The 15,417-nt window shown below is 48.6% G+C and overlaps 1 long non-coding RNA gene across 1 annotated transcript in view; it reads left to right on the top strand.

Annotated features, from left to right (window-relative positions):
- Positions 1–334: 334 nt before the first annotated feature.
- The window catches only part of LOC123380722, a 50,251-nt gene continuing 35,168 nt past the window's right edge, over positions 335–15,417 (top strand). The window contains exon 1 of the long non-coding RNA XR_006586794.1: positions 335–493. This is a non-coding gene — a long non-coding RNA (uncharacterized LOC123380722). The remainder of the gene's footprint in view (positions 494–15,417) is intronic.

Genomic DNA, 15,417 nt, shown 5'->3' with positions numbered 1-15,417 from the left:
CTGGTGCCTCAGTACAGAGAGCAGAGCTGCATTTCCAGCAGGATCTGCCACCCGCCCCAGGAGAGATCTTGGGAGCTTAGCAGCAACTTGGCATCTCCTGAGTCGCCAGAGAGAAGCTGCCTTGTTGTACTGAGTGCTGAGGAGGGGGCGCCGGGTGGCTTCCCTGGTCAAGCTGGTCGCTGAGCTGCACAGGCCCTTGCATTTTCTGGGATGTTCCCGTGTTTCATTCCACCCCTTCCCGGACAGTGTTTGAGCAAGACGTATTTTACTAAAGGAGTTGTGGATTGCGGGGTCCCACGACATCACCTCATAGATGCAGTCGATGGTGTGTTCCAGATCCAGGCTTGTTTCCGGGAAGGAACCCTAACAGAAATTCAGAAGCACGGGAGCTGCATTCAATTAGGACGTGGATACATGAAATGTTCGTCTCACGACCTTCTAGAAGAATGAGCTGGGACCCATGTTCCGAGTGCTGCTGGAACCAGAGACCAAGGTAAGGGCACAAACTGTCCCACACATCATACATGCTTTTTAAAAAATTTCATGGTTATTTTTCCAACCTGGTGAAGTGATTGAACACTACAGAAAACCTGGTAGGTAAGTCTCATTAACCTTATGTTATCTTTTAATTTAAATTCCACTGAGTGAAGACACCGTGTAATAGTAGTTTCAGGTGTCCAATATAGATCAACACTTCCACACGTCACCCGGTGCTCGTCCCAGATGCACTTCTTAATCCCCATCAGCTGTTTCACCCATTCCCTCACCTCGCTGTGGAACTCCTCAGTTTGTTTCCTAGTTAGGAGTCCGTTTGTCTCCTCCCCCCGCCCCTTTGTTTTGTTTTCTTGCCATGTGTTAGTGAAATCATTGGGTATTTGTCTTTCTCCGACAGGCTTATTTCACCCAGCATAACATTCTCTCTCTCCATCCACGTCGTGGCAAATGGCAAGATTTCATGTTTTTGCGGCTAAAGAATATTACCTTCCATAGACCACATCTCAATTTATTCATCAGTTGAGGGGTGCTTGGATAGTTTCTGTCATTTGGCTTTTGTAGAAAATGCTGCTGTAAACATCACGGTGCATGTATCCCTTTGAAGATTTTGTATTCTTTGTGGAAATACCTTGTAGTGAAGTTGCTGGATTGTAAGGTACTTCTATTTCCAGTTTTGTTGTGTTTTTTGACATCTCCATGTGGTTTTCCAGAGTGGCTGCACCAGTTTGCATTCCTACCCACAGTGCAAGAGGGTTATTCTTTCCCCACATCCTTGGCAACACCTGCTGTGTCATCCTTCATTGATTTTAGCCATTGTGACAGATGTGATGTGTTCTCTCATTGTACTTTTGAATTGTATTTCCCTGAAGATCAGTATTGTTGAGCATTTTTTCATGTGTCTCTTGGCCATGTATATGTCTTCCTTCGGGAAATGTCCGCTTGTGTCTTCTGCCCATTTTTAATCAGATTTCTCATTTTTTGGGTGCTGTATAACTGTATATATTTTGGACACTAACCCTTTATCCGATGTCGTTTGCAAATATCATTCTGTTGATGTTTTCGTTTTGTTGATTATTTCCCTGGTGACGGAAGGTTTTAATTTTTATAAAGTCTTATTATTTTTGCTTGTGTTTCCCTTAGCTCTAGAGATATATCTACAAAGACGTCTGTACAGGCAATGTCAAGTAAGATACTACCCGTGTTATCCTCTGGGATTTTTATGGTTTCAGGTTTCACATATAGGTTTTTGTCCATGTTGGATTTATTTTTGTGTATGTTGTAAGACAGTGGTCCGTTGTTTTTGTTTTGTTTTGCAGATTGCTGTCCAGTTTTTCCAAAACCATATGTTGAGGAGCCTTTTTTTAAATTTATGTATTTATTTTTGAGAGAGAGAGAGAGAGAGTGAGAGAGCGAGCGAGCAAGCAGAAGAGGGGCAGAGAGATATGGAGAGAGAGAATCCCACGCATGCTCTGCACTGCCCTGAGATCATGACCTGAGCTGAACCCACCATCACACGCTTTCGTGACTGGGCCACCCATGTGTCCCAAGACTATCTTTTTTTTCCATTGGATGTTCTTTCCTGCTTTGTTGAGAATTAATTGACCATAGAGGTGTGAGTTTATTTCTGGGTTTCCATGCTATTGATCTATGCGTATGAGTTTGTTGTTGTTGTTATTTTTTGTTGTTGTTTTGTCAGTACTGTTCAGTACGGACATACTGATCATACTGTTCTGATCAGTATAGCTTTGTAATATAACCTAAAGTCTGGAATTGTGATGTCTCCAGCTTTGCTTTTCTTCTACAAGTTTGTGTTGGCTGTTTGGGGACTTTTGTCATTCCATACACATTTTGAGATTATTTGTTCTTGTTCTGTGACAAATGTTTTTGTGAGTGTGATATCCCTATCACACTTCATTTCATTATATGTGTAGATTGTTTTGAGGAGTGTAGACATTTTAACAGTATTTTGTGCTTCCCATCCATGAACATGAAATGTATGTCCATTTCTTTGTGTCCTCTTCCATTTATTTCATCAGTGTTTCATAGCCTTTAGAGTACAGGTCTTTCACCTCTTTGGTTAGGTTTATTCCTGGTTTCTTGTGGTATTTGTGAGCCTGTCAATGGGATTGATCCCTTACTTTCTCTCTGTGTTAATTCATGATTTGTGTTAGAAATTCAATACATCTATGTTCCTTGATTTCTGTAGATTGTGACTTGTCGAATTCATATATCGATTCTAGCAATTTTTAAGGGAGACTTTCATGTTTTTTATAGAACATATCATGTCAGTTCCAAACAGGGAAAGTGCTACTTCTTCCTTGCCGATTTGGATGCCTCTTATTTCTTTTTGTTGTCTGAGTGCTGTGGTTAGGGTTTCCCGTACTATGTGGGATAACAGTGGTGAGAGGGGTCATTCCTATCTTGTCCCTGACTTTGGAAGAAAAACTTTCAATTTTTACCCATTGAGGATGAGATGAGCTGTGGGTTTTTCATAGACGACCTTTATTATGTGCAGGTAGGTTGAGTCCCAATGTACTTTGCTGAGGGTTTTTATCATGAATGGATGTGACATTTTATCAAATAGTTTTCCTGCATCTGTTGAAAGCATCCTATTGTTCTTATCCTTTCTTCTATTACTGTGGTGCATCATGTTGATTGATATGTGAATGTGGAACCACGCTTGCAGCCCAGGAATATATCCCACTTGATTATGGTAAATGATTCTATCAATGTATTGTTGACTTTAATTTGAAGGTTTTTTAATGAGAATTTCGGCATACATAGTCATCAGGCTATTGCTCTGCAGTTTTATTTAAAAATTTTTAAACATCTTTTTAAATGCTTATTTCTTTCCTTAGATAGAGTACATAAAAGTGAGGGAGGGGCAGAGAGACAGGGAGAGAGAGAATCCTGGCCATGCCCCACACTGTCATGGCAGGGCCCAACGTGGGACTCGAACCCACGCACCGCAAGATAATGTCCTAATCCAAAATTAAGAGTTGGACAGTAAACCGACCGACCCACACAGGCGCCGCTGCAGTTTTCGGTTTTAGTGGAGGCTTCATCTCGTTTTGGTATCAGGGTAATGATGGCCTCATACGATGAATTTGTAAGTTTTCCTTCTTTTTTTATTTTTTGTAATAATTCGAGGAGAATACATATTACCTCTTCCTTGAATGGATGGTAGAATTCATCAATGAAGCCATCTGGCCATGAACTCTTGTGTTGGGGGGAGATTTTTTTAATTACTGATGGGGTATCTTTCTGTTTTCAGATTTTAGGTATCTTCCTGTTTCAGTTTTGGTAGTGTGTGTGTTTCTAGGAATTTGTCCATTGTTCTCAGAGTGTCCAATTTGTTGCATATAGTTGTTCATAATATTATCTTCTAATTGTATTTTTGTGGTGTTGACTGTCATTTCTCCTTTCTTATTTGTGATTTCATTTATTTGAGTCCTTTCTGTCTTCTTTGTGAAGAGTCTGCCTAGGAGGTTTCCAGTTGATTACTGCTTTCAATGAACCAGCCCCTGGTTTCATTGATTTGGTCTAGTGTCTTTTTGGTTTCTATATTCCTTATTTCTGCCCTAAACTCTATTATTTCCTTCCTTCTGCTGCTCTTTTTCTCATTCCTTTAGGTGTAAGTTAGGATTCTTTGAGATTTTTCTTGCTCTTTAAGGTAGGCTTGTATTGCTATATACTTCCATCATAGACTGCTTTTGCCGCATTCCAAAGGGTTTTACCAGTGTATTTTCATTTTCATTTTCATTTGTTTCAGTGTATTTTCTCATTGATTTCCTGTTTGACCCATTCATTTAGTAGCATGTTACTTAACCTCCCTTTATTTGTGGCCTTCCCGCCCCCCCCCCCCCCGCCCTCTTTTTGTGGTTGACTTCAAGTTTCCTAGCTTTGTGGTTAGAAAAGATGCTTGGTCTGATCTCTGTCGTTGGGTACCTCTTGAGGCCTGATTTGTGACCTAGAATGTGATCAATTCTGGAGAACGCCCCAGGTATGCTTGAAAAGAATGTGCATGTACTCTGCCATTTTAGTATGGAGTGTTCTGAATATATCTGTTAAACCCTTCTGGTCCAGTGTGTCATTCAAAGCCATTGTTTCCTTGTTGACTTTCTGTTTATAGGTTCTGTCCATTGATGTGAGTGATGTGTTAAAGTCCTCTACTATCATCATATTATTATAAATGAGTTCCTTTACGGTTGTTGCTAAATGTTTTATATACTTGGTGATCGCATGTTGGGTGCATCAAAATTTACAATCATTGGATCTTCTTGTTTGGCTGTCCCCTTTAGTATGAGATCGTGTCTGTCTTCATCTCTTGTTATAGCTGTATGTATGTATGTATGTATGTATGCATGTATTTTAATTTAAGTCTTAGTTGACATACAGTGCATTCTCGGATTTAGGAGTAGAATTCGGTGATTCATCCTTTACATACAACACCCAGTGCTCATCACAACAAGTGCTCTCCTTAATACTCGTCCTCCATCTAGCCCAGCGCTGACCCATCTCCCTCCATCAACTTTCACTTTTTTTTCCTCTAACATTAAGAGACTCATGTGGTTTGTTACCACGCTTCTCTTTTCCTGGATCCTTCCTTAGTTTTCATGTGTTTTGTTTCTTAACTTCCACATGAGTGAAATCATATATGTGTCTTTCTCTGATTGACATATTTCACGTAGCATAATACATTCGAGCTCCATCCACATCGTTGCAAATGGCAAGATTTCATTCTTCTTGAAGCTGAGTTATATTTCATTGTATATACGTATGTATGTATATATGAACATACACATATGTCCATATGCATATACATACGTATACATACACACACCACAACTTCTTTACACCTTCATCAGTTGATGGATACTTGGGCTTTCTCCATAGTTGGGCTACTGTTGATAATTCTGCTATAAATATTGGGTGCATGCAATGTCACTATTAGGTATTTACCCAAAGGGTACCAAAATAGAGTCTCGGTTTTAAAGTTTATTTTGCCTGATATAAGTATTGCTACTGGCTTTCTTTTGACATTATTGGCATGATAAATATTTCTTCATTCCCTCACTTCAAATCTGCAGGAGACTTGGGGCGCCTGGGTGGCTCAGTCGGTTAAGGGGCCGACTTCGGCTCAGGTCATGATCTCGCGGTCCTTGAGGTCGAGCCCCGCGTCGGGCTCTGTGCTGACAGCTCAGAGCCTGGAGCCTGTTTCAGATTCTGTGTCTCCCTCTCTCTGACTCTCCCCCGTTCATGCTCTGTCTCTCTCTGTCTCAAAAATAAGTAAACATTAAAAAAAAGTAAAAAAAAATAACAAATCTGCAGGAGACTTAAGTCCAAATAAGGCTTTGTAGGCAGCATCTAGATAGACATTGTTTTTTGTTTGCTTGTTTGTTTGTTTGTTTTGTCCATTCTGACGCCCTATCCAATGTCTTTGGATTGGAGCATTTAGTCCATTTATAGTCAGAGTGATTATTGCTAGGTATATATTTAGTCCCATTCTACTAGTTGTTTTGTCATTGTTTCTTGATGTTTTCTCTGATCCTTTCTTGTCTGTAACACTTTTAGTCTTTCCTTTCCACTCAAGAGCCCGATTTAAATATTCTTTTCTTTTGACTGGTGGTACATTTCTTTACTTATTTTTAATATTTCTTCTTTTTAAAATTTAAGCCCAAGTTAGTTACCTTATAGAGGAATACAGTTTCAGCAGTAGAATTTAGTGATCCATCAAGTACAAAATATACCCAATACTCATCCCAAGGTCCACCCCTAATGCCCATCACCCATTTAGCCCATACCCCTATTCAGTAACCCTCCAGGAACCCTGAGATTCTTCCCTCTATTTAACAGTCTCTTATCATTTGACTCCCTCTCTGTGTGTATCTTATTTTTGCTTTCCTTGCACTATGTTCATCAGTTTTATTAAATTCGACAGATGAGAGAAATCATAGGATGTGTGTCGTTCTCTGACATATTTTGCTTAGCTTAAGAAAGTCCGGTTCCATCCCCGTTGTTGCAAAGAGCGAGATTTCATTCTTTTTGATCGCCGAGTAATAGTCCATTGTATGAATATACCATATCTTCTTTATCCATTCATCTGTCAGTGGTCATTTGGGCTCTTTGCATAACTTAGCTATTGTTGATAATGCTGCTATAAATATTGGAGTACACGTGCCACTTCGAGTCAGCGTTAGTGTATCTTTTGGATAAATACCTAGTAGTGCAATTGCTGGGTCCTAGTGTAGTTCTATTTTTTGTTTTTGTGACGAATCTCCATACTATTGTCCAGAATGGCTACACCACTTTGCATTCCCACCAGCATTGCAAAAGGGTTCCCTTTCCCTGCATCCTTGCCAACATCTGTCGTTTCCGGAGATGTTAATTTTAGCCATTCTGATAGGTGTGAGGGGATATCTCATTGTGGGTTTGATTTGTATTTCAGTGATGACCAGTGAGATTGAGCATCTTTTCATGTGTGACCGATATGGATGTCATCTTTCTTAAAGTGTCTCTTCATGTCTTTTGCCCATTTCTTCACTGGATTATTTGGTTTCTGGGTGTTGAGTGTGATAAGTTTTTTATAGATTTTGGATACTAACCCTTTATCTGATATGTCACCTGCAAATATCTTCTCCCATTTCATTCAGTTGCCTTTTAGTTTGGCTGATTTTGTCCCCTGCTGTGCAGAAGCTTTTTATCTTCAGGACCCAATAGTTCATTGTGGTTTTTATTGCCCTTGCTTCTGGAGACATGACAAGCGAGAAGTTGCTGCGGCCAGGATCAAGGAGGTACATTGCCTGTTATCTCCTCTAGGATTTTGATGGTTCCTGACTTACATTTAGATAATTCATCCATTTTGAGGTGTGTGTGTGTGTGTGTGTGTGTGTGTGTGTGTGTGTGTGTCGTTTAAGAACAGTGTCCAGGTTCATCATTCTCACTGTCCAGTATTCCTAGTACCATTTGCTGAAGAGAATCTTATTCCATTGGATATTCTTTCTGTGTTAACAAAGATTACTCACCATATGTTTGAGGGTATATTTCTGGGTTCCATATTCTGTTCCATTGACGTCTGTCTCCGTTTCTGTGCCTGTACATACTGTCTTGATGAATGCAGCTTTCTAATACACCATAAATCCAAAATAGTCATGTTTCCACCTTTGTTTTCTTTTTCAACATGACTTTGGCTTTTGGTATCTTTTCTGGATCCTTACACATTTTAGGGTTGTTTGTTCTAGCTCTGTGGAGAAAGCTCGTGTTATTTTGATAGGGATTGCATTGAGTGTGTCGATTGCTTTGGTAGTATTGACATCTTAACAATGTTTGTTCTTTTTTTTTTTTCAACGTTTATTTATTTTTGGGGGGACAGTCAGAGACAGAGCATGAACGGGGGATGGGCAGAGAGAGAGGGAGACACAGAATAGGAAACAGGCTCCAGGCTCTGAGCCATCAGCCCAGAGCCTGACGCGGGGCTCGATATCACGGATGTCGAGATCGTGACCTGGCTGAAGTCGGACGCTGAACCGACTGCGCCACCCAGGCGCCCCAAATGTTTGTTCTTCTAATACGTGAGCATGGAATGTTTTCCATTTCTTTGGGTTTCTTCAATTTTTCTCATAGACGATTTATAGTTTGTTGCTTACATCCCCATTGGGAGAGAGTCTGAGCTAGGGTTAGGGTTCGGTCCAGGACGTTGCCAGGGCCAAAGCAACTCCAGTCTCGTGATCTCCCTAGAGGAATGAAGTAAGGGACCAGGAGACAGCGGGGGTCAAGTGTTTGATTAGGTTTCAAGATCGGGTTAGGATTCGGTTGAGGTTTCCGGTTAGGGGTAGGGTTTGGGTTAGGACCCAAGAGGCTCCAGGTACTGAACCCACAGCAGGGCAGTGGTCACCCGAATGGGCTAAGTTGAGGGCACAGGGGACAGGGCCGGTAAGGTTCAGTCTTTGGCTTCCTGGCCACGCAAATCTATGGGCCACTGGTCGGGTAGGCCTCAGGAATTCTCTCAGACAACTGCAGCCGGGCCTGCAGAATGACATTGTGAGGTTCCAGGCACCATGCCGAGGGACACTGCCCCGCTTCTGGAACCCCAGGCGCGTGGTGTTGCCAGACCTTGGGATTGGGTCCCCAAGGGGAGAGAGACTTAGCTACGGTTATTGTTTGGACCAGGGACGTAGCCAGGATCGAAGTGACTCCAGTCTCGAGATCTCCCTCGAGAGATGAAGTGAGGCCCCATGAGAAGGTGAGGTTAAAATGAAGGGATAGGGTTCAAGGCCGGCTTAGGATTCGGTGGAGGGTCTGGTTAAGGGTAGGGTTGGGGTTACGTCCCAGGAGGCCCCAGGTGCTGAATCCAGAACACTGCAGTGGTCTCCCCGAAGGACTGAGTTCAGGGCACAAGGGAGAGTGCCAGGCAGGATCAGACTCTGTTCTTCCAAGGCCACACAACTCTATGAGCGCCTGGTCGGGGAAGACTCAGGAATCCTCTCTGGCAGCTGCAACAGGCATGGGAAACGATATGGTGAGCTTCCAGATACCATACCAACTGACCATGCAACCCTTCAGGACCCAAGGCGTATGGTGTTGTCAGACGTAGGGATTGGGTCCCCACGGGGAGAGAGCCTTAGCTAGGATTAGGGTTTGGTCCAGGGACGTCGCCAGGGCCGAAGCCACACTGGTCCTGTAATCTCTCTCAAGGCCTGAAATGAGGGCCCATGCGACGGGGCTGCTCAAGTGGAGGGTTAGTTTTCGAGGATGGCTGAGATGGTTCGGTGGAGGATTCTGACACAGGGTAGGTTTAGGGTGAAGTTTAGATCCCAGGAGCTTCCAGACGATGAACCCACAGAAAGGCAGTGGTCTCCCTGAAGGGCTAGGTTGAGGACACAAAGTAGGGTGCCGGTCAGGATCCGTCTTGGTCTGCCAAGGCAACACACGTGATTGGGCCCCTGGTCGAGGAGGCCTCCAGAATCCTCTCGGGCAGCTGCAGCCGGGCCTGGGAAGTGACATGGTGAGCTTCCAGGTTCTATGTCGAGTCAGCCTGCACCGCTTCTGGACCCCAGGCGCGTGGTGTTGTCAGACGTTGGAATTGGGTCCCCATGGGGAGAGAGCCTTAGCTAGGGTTAGGGTTCAGTCCAGGGACATCGCCAGGGCCGAAGCGACTCCAGTCTCGTGATCTCCCTCGAGGGCTGAAGTGAGGGCCCATGCCAGAAGGCGGCTCAATTGCATGGTTAGGGTTCGATGCAGGCTTAGGTTTTGGTGGAGGGTCCCGTTTCGGGGCAGGGTTAGGGTTAGGGTTAGGTCCCAGAAGGCTCCAGGCGCCGAACCCACAGCAGGGCAGTGGTCTCCCCGAAGGGCTGAGTTGAGGGCACAAGGGACGGTGCCGGTCAGGATCCGTCTTTGGCTGCCAAGGCCACACACGTTGTTCCTCCCTGGTCGAGGAGGCCTCCGGAATCCTCTCGGGCAGCTGCAGCCGGGCCTGGGAAACGACATGGTGAGCTTCCAGGTTCCATGCCGAGTCAGCCTGCACCGCTTCTGGACCCCAGGCGCGTGGTGTTGTCAGACGTTGGAATTGGGTCCCCATGGGGAGAGAGCCTTAGGTAGGGTTAGGGTTCGGTCCAGGGACGTCGCCAGGGCCGAAACGACACCGGTCTCGTGATCTCCCTCGAGGGCTGAAGTGAGGGCCCATGCCAGAAGTCGGCTCAATTGCAGGGTTAGGGTTCGAGGCAGGCTTAGGTTTCGTTGGAGGGTCCCGGTTCGGGGTAGGGTTAGCGTTAGTGTTAGGTCCCAGGAGGCTCCAGGCGCCGAACCCACAGCAGGGCAGTGGTCTCCCCGAAGGGCTGAGTTGAGGGCACAAGGGACGGTGCCGGTCAGGATCCGTCTTTGGCTGCCAAGGCCACACACGTCGATCGGCCCCTGGTCGAGGAGGCCTCCGGAATCCTCTCGGGCAGCTGCAGCCAGGCCTGGGAAACGACATGGTGAGCTTCCAGGTTCCATGCCGAGTCAGCCTGCACCGCTTCTGGACCCCAGGCGCGTGGTGTTGTCAGACGTTGAATTGGGTCCCCATGGGGAGAGAGCCTTAGCTAGGGTTAGGGTTCGGTCCAGGGACGTCGCCAGGGCCGAAGCGACTCCGGTCTCGTGATCTCCCTCGAGGGCTGAAGTGAGGGCCCATGCCAGAAGGCGGCTCAATTGCAGGGTTAGGGTTCGAGGCAGGCTTAGGTTTCGGTGGAGGGTCCCGGTTCGGGTTAGGGTTAGGGTTAGGTCCCAGGAGGCTCCAGGCGCCGAACCCACAGCAGGGCAGTGGTCTCCCCGAAGGGCTGAGTTGAGGGCACAAGGGACGGTGCCGGTCAGGATCCGTCTTTGGCTGCCAAGGCCACACACGTCGATCGGCCCCTGGTCGAGGAGGCCTCCGGAATCCTCTCGGGCAGCTGCAGCCGGGCCTGGGAAACGACATGGTGAGCTTCCAGGTTCCATGCCGAGTCAGCCTGCACCGCTTCTGGACCCCAGGCGCGTGGAGTTGTCAGACGTTGGAATTGGGTCCCCATGGGAAGAGAGCCTTAGCTAGGGTTAGGGTTCGGTCCAGGGACGTCGCCAGGGCCGAAGCGACTCCGGTCTCGTGATCTCCCTCGAGGGCTGAAGTGAGGGCCCATGCCAGAAGGTGGCTCAATTGCAGGGTTACGTTTCGAGGCAGGCTTAGGTTTCGGTGTAGGGTCCAGGTTCGGGGTAGGTTAGGGTTAGGGTTAGGTCCCAGGAGGCTCCAGGCGCCGAACCCACAGCAGGGCAGTGGTCTCCCCGAAGGGCTGTTTTGAGGGCACAAGGGACGGTGCCGGTCAGGATCCGTCTTTGGCTGCCAAGGCCACACATGTCGATCGGCCCCTGGTCGAGGAGGCCTCCGGAATCCTCTCGCGCAGCTGCAGCCGGGCCTGGGAAACGACATGGTGAGCTTCCAGGTTCCATGCCGAGTCAGCCTGCACCGCTTCTGGACCCCAGGCGCGTGGTGTTGTCAGACGTTGGAATTGGGTCCCCATGGGGAGAGAGCCTTAGCTAGGGTTAGGGTTCGGTCCAGGGACGTTGCCAGGGCCGAAGCGACTCCGGTCTCGTGATCTCCCTCGTGGGCTGAAGTGAGGGCCCATGCCAGAAGGCGGCTCAAGTGCAAGGTTAGGTTTTGAGGCAGGGTTAGGTTTTGGTAGAGGGTCCCGGTTAGTTGTCCTGTTAGGGTTAGGGTAAGGTCCCAGGAGGCTCCAGGCGCCAAACCCACAGCAGGGCAGTGGTCTCCACGAAGGGCTGATTTGAGGACAAAAGCAATGGTGACGGTCAGGATCAGTCTTTTGCTGCCAAGGCCACACACGTCGATGGGCCCCTGGTCGAGGAAGCCTCTGGAATCCTCTCGGGCAGCTGCAGCCTGGCCTGTGAAACGACATGCTGAGCTTCCAGGTTCCATGCTGAGTGAAGCTGCACTGCTTCTGTACCCCAGGAACGTGGTGTTGTCAGACGGTGGAATTGGGTCCCCATGGGGAGCGTCCCTTAGCTTGGGTTAGGGTTCGGTCCATGGACGTCGCCTTGACCTAAGCGACTATGGTCACGTGGTCTCCTTCGAGGGCTGAAATGAGTGTCCATGCAACAAGGTGGCTCAAGTACAGGGTCGGTTTTGAGGCAGGGTTTGGTTTGGGTGGATGGTCCCGGTTAGGGGTTAGGTTACGGTTAGGGTAAGGTCCCAGGAGGCTCCAGGCGTTGAACCCACAGCAGGGCAGTGATCTCCTGCAGGGATGAGTTGAGGGCACAAGGGACGGTGACGGTCAGGATCAGTATTTGGCTTCCATGGCCACACACGTCAATGGGCCCCTGGTCGAGGAGGCATCTGAAACCTCTGAGGCAGCTGCAGCCCAGCCTGGAAAATGACACGGTAGGCTTCCAGGTCCCAAGCCGGGTGTGCCGCACCTCTTTTGGACCCCAGGCACGTGGTCTTGTCAGACGGTGGAATTGGGTTCCCATGGGCAGAGTGCCTGAGCTAGGGTGAGGGTTTGGTCCAGGGACGTCGCCAGGGCTGAAGCGACTCTGGTCTCGTGATCTCCCTCCAGGGCTGAAGTGAGGGCCCATGGGACAAGGCCGCACAAGTACAGTGTTAGTTTTCGAGGCAGCCTTATGTTTTGGTGAAGGGTCCCGGTTAGGGGTACGGTTAGGATTAGGGTTAGGACAGAAGAGGCTCCAGACGCCAAACCCACAGCAGGGCAGTGGTCTCCCCGCAGGGCTGAGATGAGGGCAGATGGGACGGCCACACACGTCGATGTGCCCCTCATCGAGGAGGGCTCTGGAATCCTCTCAAGCAGCTTCAGCCCGACATGGGAAATGACTAGCTGAGCGTCCAGGTTCCATGCCGAGTGAGCCTGCACCGCTTGTGCACCCCAGGGGCGTGGTGTTGTCAGATGGTGTAATTGGGTCCCCATGGGGAGAGAGCCTTAGCTAGGGTTAGGTTCGGTCCTGGGACGTTGCAAGGGCCAAAGCGAATCCGGTCTCATGATCTCCCGTGAGGCCTGAACTGAGGGCCCATGCGACAAGGCAGCTCAAGTGCAGGGGTAGGTTTCCAGGCAGGCTTAGGTTTTGGTGGAGGGTCCCGGTTCGGGCTAGGTTTAGGGTTAGCGTTAGGCCCCAGAGGTCTCCAGGCGCTGAACTGACAGCAGGGCAGTGGTCTCCCCGAAGGGCTGAGTTGAGGGCACAAGGGACGGTGCCGGTCAGGATCCCTCTTCGGCTGCCAACACCACACACGTCGATCGGGCCCCTGGTCGAGGAGGCCTCCGGGATCCTCTCCGGCAGATGCAGCCTGGCCTGTGAAACGGCATGGTGCGCCTCTGGGTTCAATGCCATGTGAGACTGTACCGCTTCTGGATCCCAGGCGCGTGCTGCTGTCAGACGTTGGAATTGGGTCCCCATGGGGAGAGAGCCTTAGCTAGGGTTAGGGTTCGGTCCAGGGACGTTGCCAGGGCCGAAGCGACTCCGGTCTCGTGATCTCCCTCGAGGGCTGAAGTGAGGGCCCATGCGACAAGGTGGCTCAATTGCAGGGTTAGGGTTCGAGGCAGGCTTAGGTTTCGGTGGATGGTCCCGTTAGGGGTACGGTTAGGGGTAGGGTTAGGTCCCAGGAGGCTCCAGGCGCGGAACCCACAGCAGGGCAGTGGTCTCCCCGAAGGGCTAAGTGGCGTGCAAAAGGGATGGTGCCGGTCAGGATCCGTCTTTGTCTGCAAGGCCACACACGTGATTGGGCCCCTGGTTGAGGAGGCCTCCGGAATCCTCTCGGGCAGCTGCAGCCGGGCCTGGGAAACGACATGGTGAGCTTCCAGATTCCATGCCGAGTCAGCCTGCACTGCTAACGGACCCCAGGCGCGTTGTGTTGTCAGACGTTGTCAGACGAATTGGGTCCTCCTGGGGAGAGAGCCTTAGCTAGGGTTAGGGTTCGGTCCAGGGACGTCACCAGGGCTGAAGCGACTCCAGTCTCGTGACCCTCCCTCGAGGGATGAAGTGAGGGCCCATGCCAGATGGCGGCACAATTGCAGGGTTAGGGTTAGAGGCAGGCTTAGTTTTCGGTGCAGGGTCCCGGTTCGGGGTAGGGTTAGGGTTAGGTTTAGGTCCCAATAGGCTCTAGGCGCCGAACCCACAGCAGGGCATAGGTCTCCCCAAAGGGCTGATTTGAGGGCACAAGGGACAGTGCCCGTCATGATCCGACTTTGGCTGCCAAGGCCACACACGTCGATCGGCCCCTGGTCGAGGAGGCCTCAGGAATCCTCTCGGGCAATGCAGCCACGCCTTGGAAAGGACATGGTGAATTTCCAGGTTCCTTTCGAGTCAGCCTGCACCGCTTCTGGATCCCAGGCGCGTGGTTTTGTCAGAATTGCAATTGGGTCCCCATGGGGAGAGAGCCTTAGCTAGGGTTGGGTTTGGCCCAGGAACGTCGGTAGGGCCAAGGCGCCTCCATTCTCGTGATCTCCCTCGAGTGCTGAAGTGAGGGCCCATGCCAGAAGGCGGCTCACCTCCAGGGTTCGGGTTCGAGGCAGGCTTAGGTTTCAGTGGAGGGTCCCGTTTCGGGGTAGGGTTAGGGTTAGCTCCCTGGAGGCTCTGGGTTGTTACCCCAGAGCATAGCAGGTGTATCTCCAAAGTGCTGAGTGGAGTCACAAGGGTGTGTTCCGGTCAAGATTATTCTATTGGTTCTGAGGCTAGACATATGTATGTGCCACCCTTACTGTAGGCTTCAGGAATCCTCCCGTGCAGCTGCCGTCTTGCTTTGGAAATGACATGGTGATATTCCATGTTCCATGTCGAGTATTTCTTCATCTATTCTGGAACCCATGTGCATGCTGTTATTAGAAAATATACAAATGTGTATTTTCTGATGGAATGATATCTCCCTTGATGGCTTTGCGGTGTTAAAGTACCCTTCTATGATTGTATGAGTATCAATTCTTTACTTTAGGTTTTCAGTGTTTTGTGTATTGGATTCTCTCAGGTTGAGCACATATATGTTTACAATTGTTGTATCTTTCGTTGGATTATTCCTTTTATCATTATAATTTCTTTCTTTCTCTCTTCTTAGAGTTTTATTTTTAAATGTATTTGTTTGATATAGGTATGGCTACTGCTGTTTTCTTTTGATGATTTACTTCTGTAATTACTCTCTTGTCGGTAGAGAATAGATAGGTCCTATATTTCCTCTCACCCAGTGCCTATATTCTCTCACCCAGTGCCTTTTATTATGAGGAGAGAGAGCTTGGGTATGGGAGGGCTGGTTGGGGGAAATGGGGGTAGAGAGAGAGCAAGAGAGAGAATGAGACTCAGTATGTATCTTAAGTAAGTTCCATGCTCAGTGCAGAGCCCAATTAGGACTCAATCCGATGACCCTGGCATCATAGCCTGATCCAAAGTCAAGAGTCGAAATCTCAAGTG

This window comes from Felis catus, chromosome D2 (genome assembly GCF_018350175.1).
Source record: "Felis catus isolate Fca126 chromosome D2, F.catus_Fca126_mat1.0, whole genome shotgun sequence".
NCBI classification, from domain to species: Eukaryota; Metazoa; Chordata; class Mammalia; order Carnivora; family Felidae; genus Felis; species Felis catus.
This window is presented reverse-complemented; position numbering and strand designations above follow the sequence as displayed.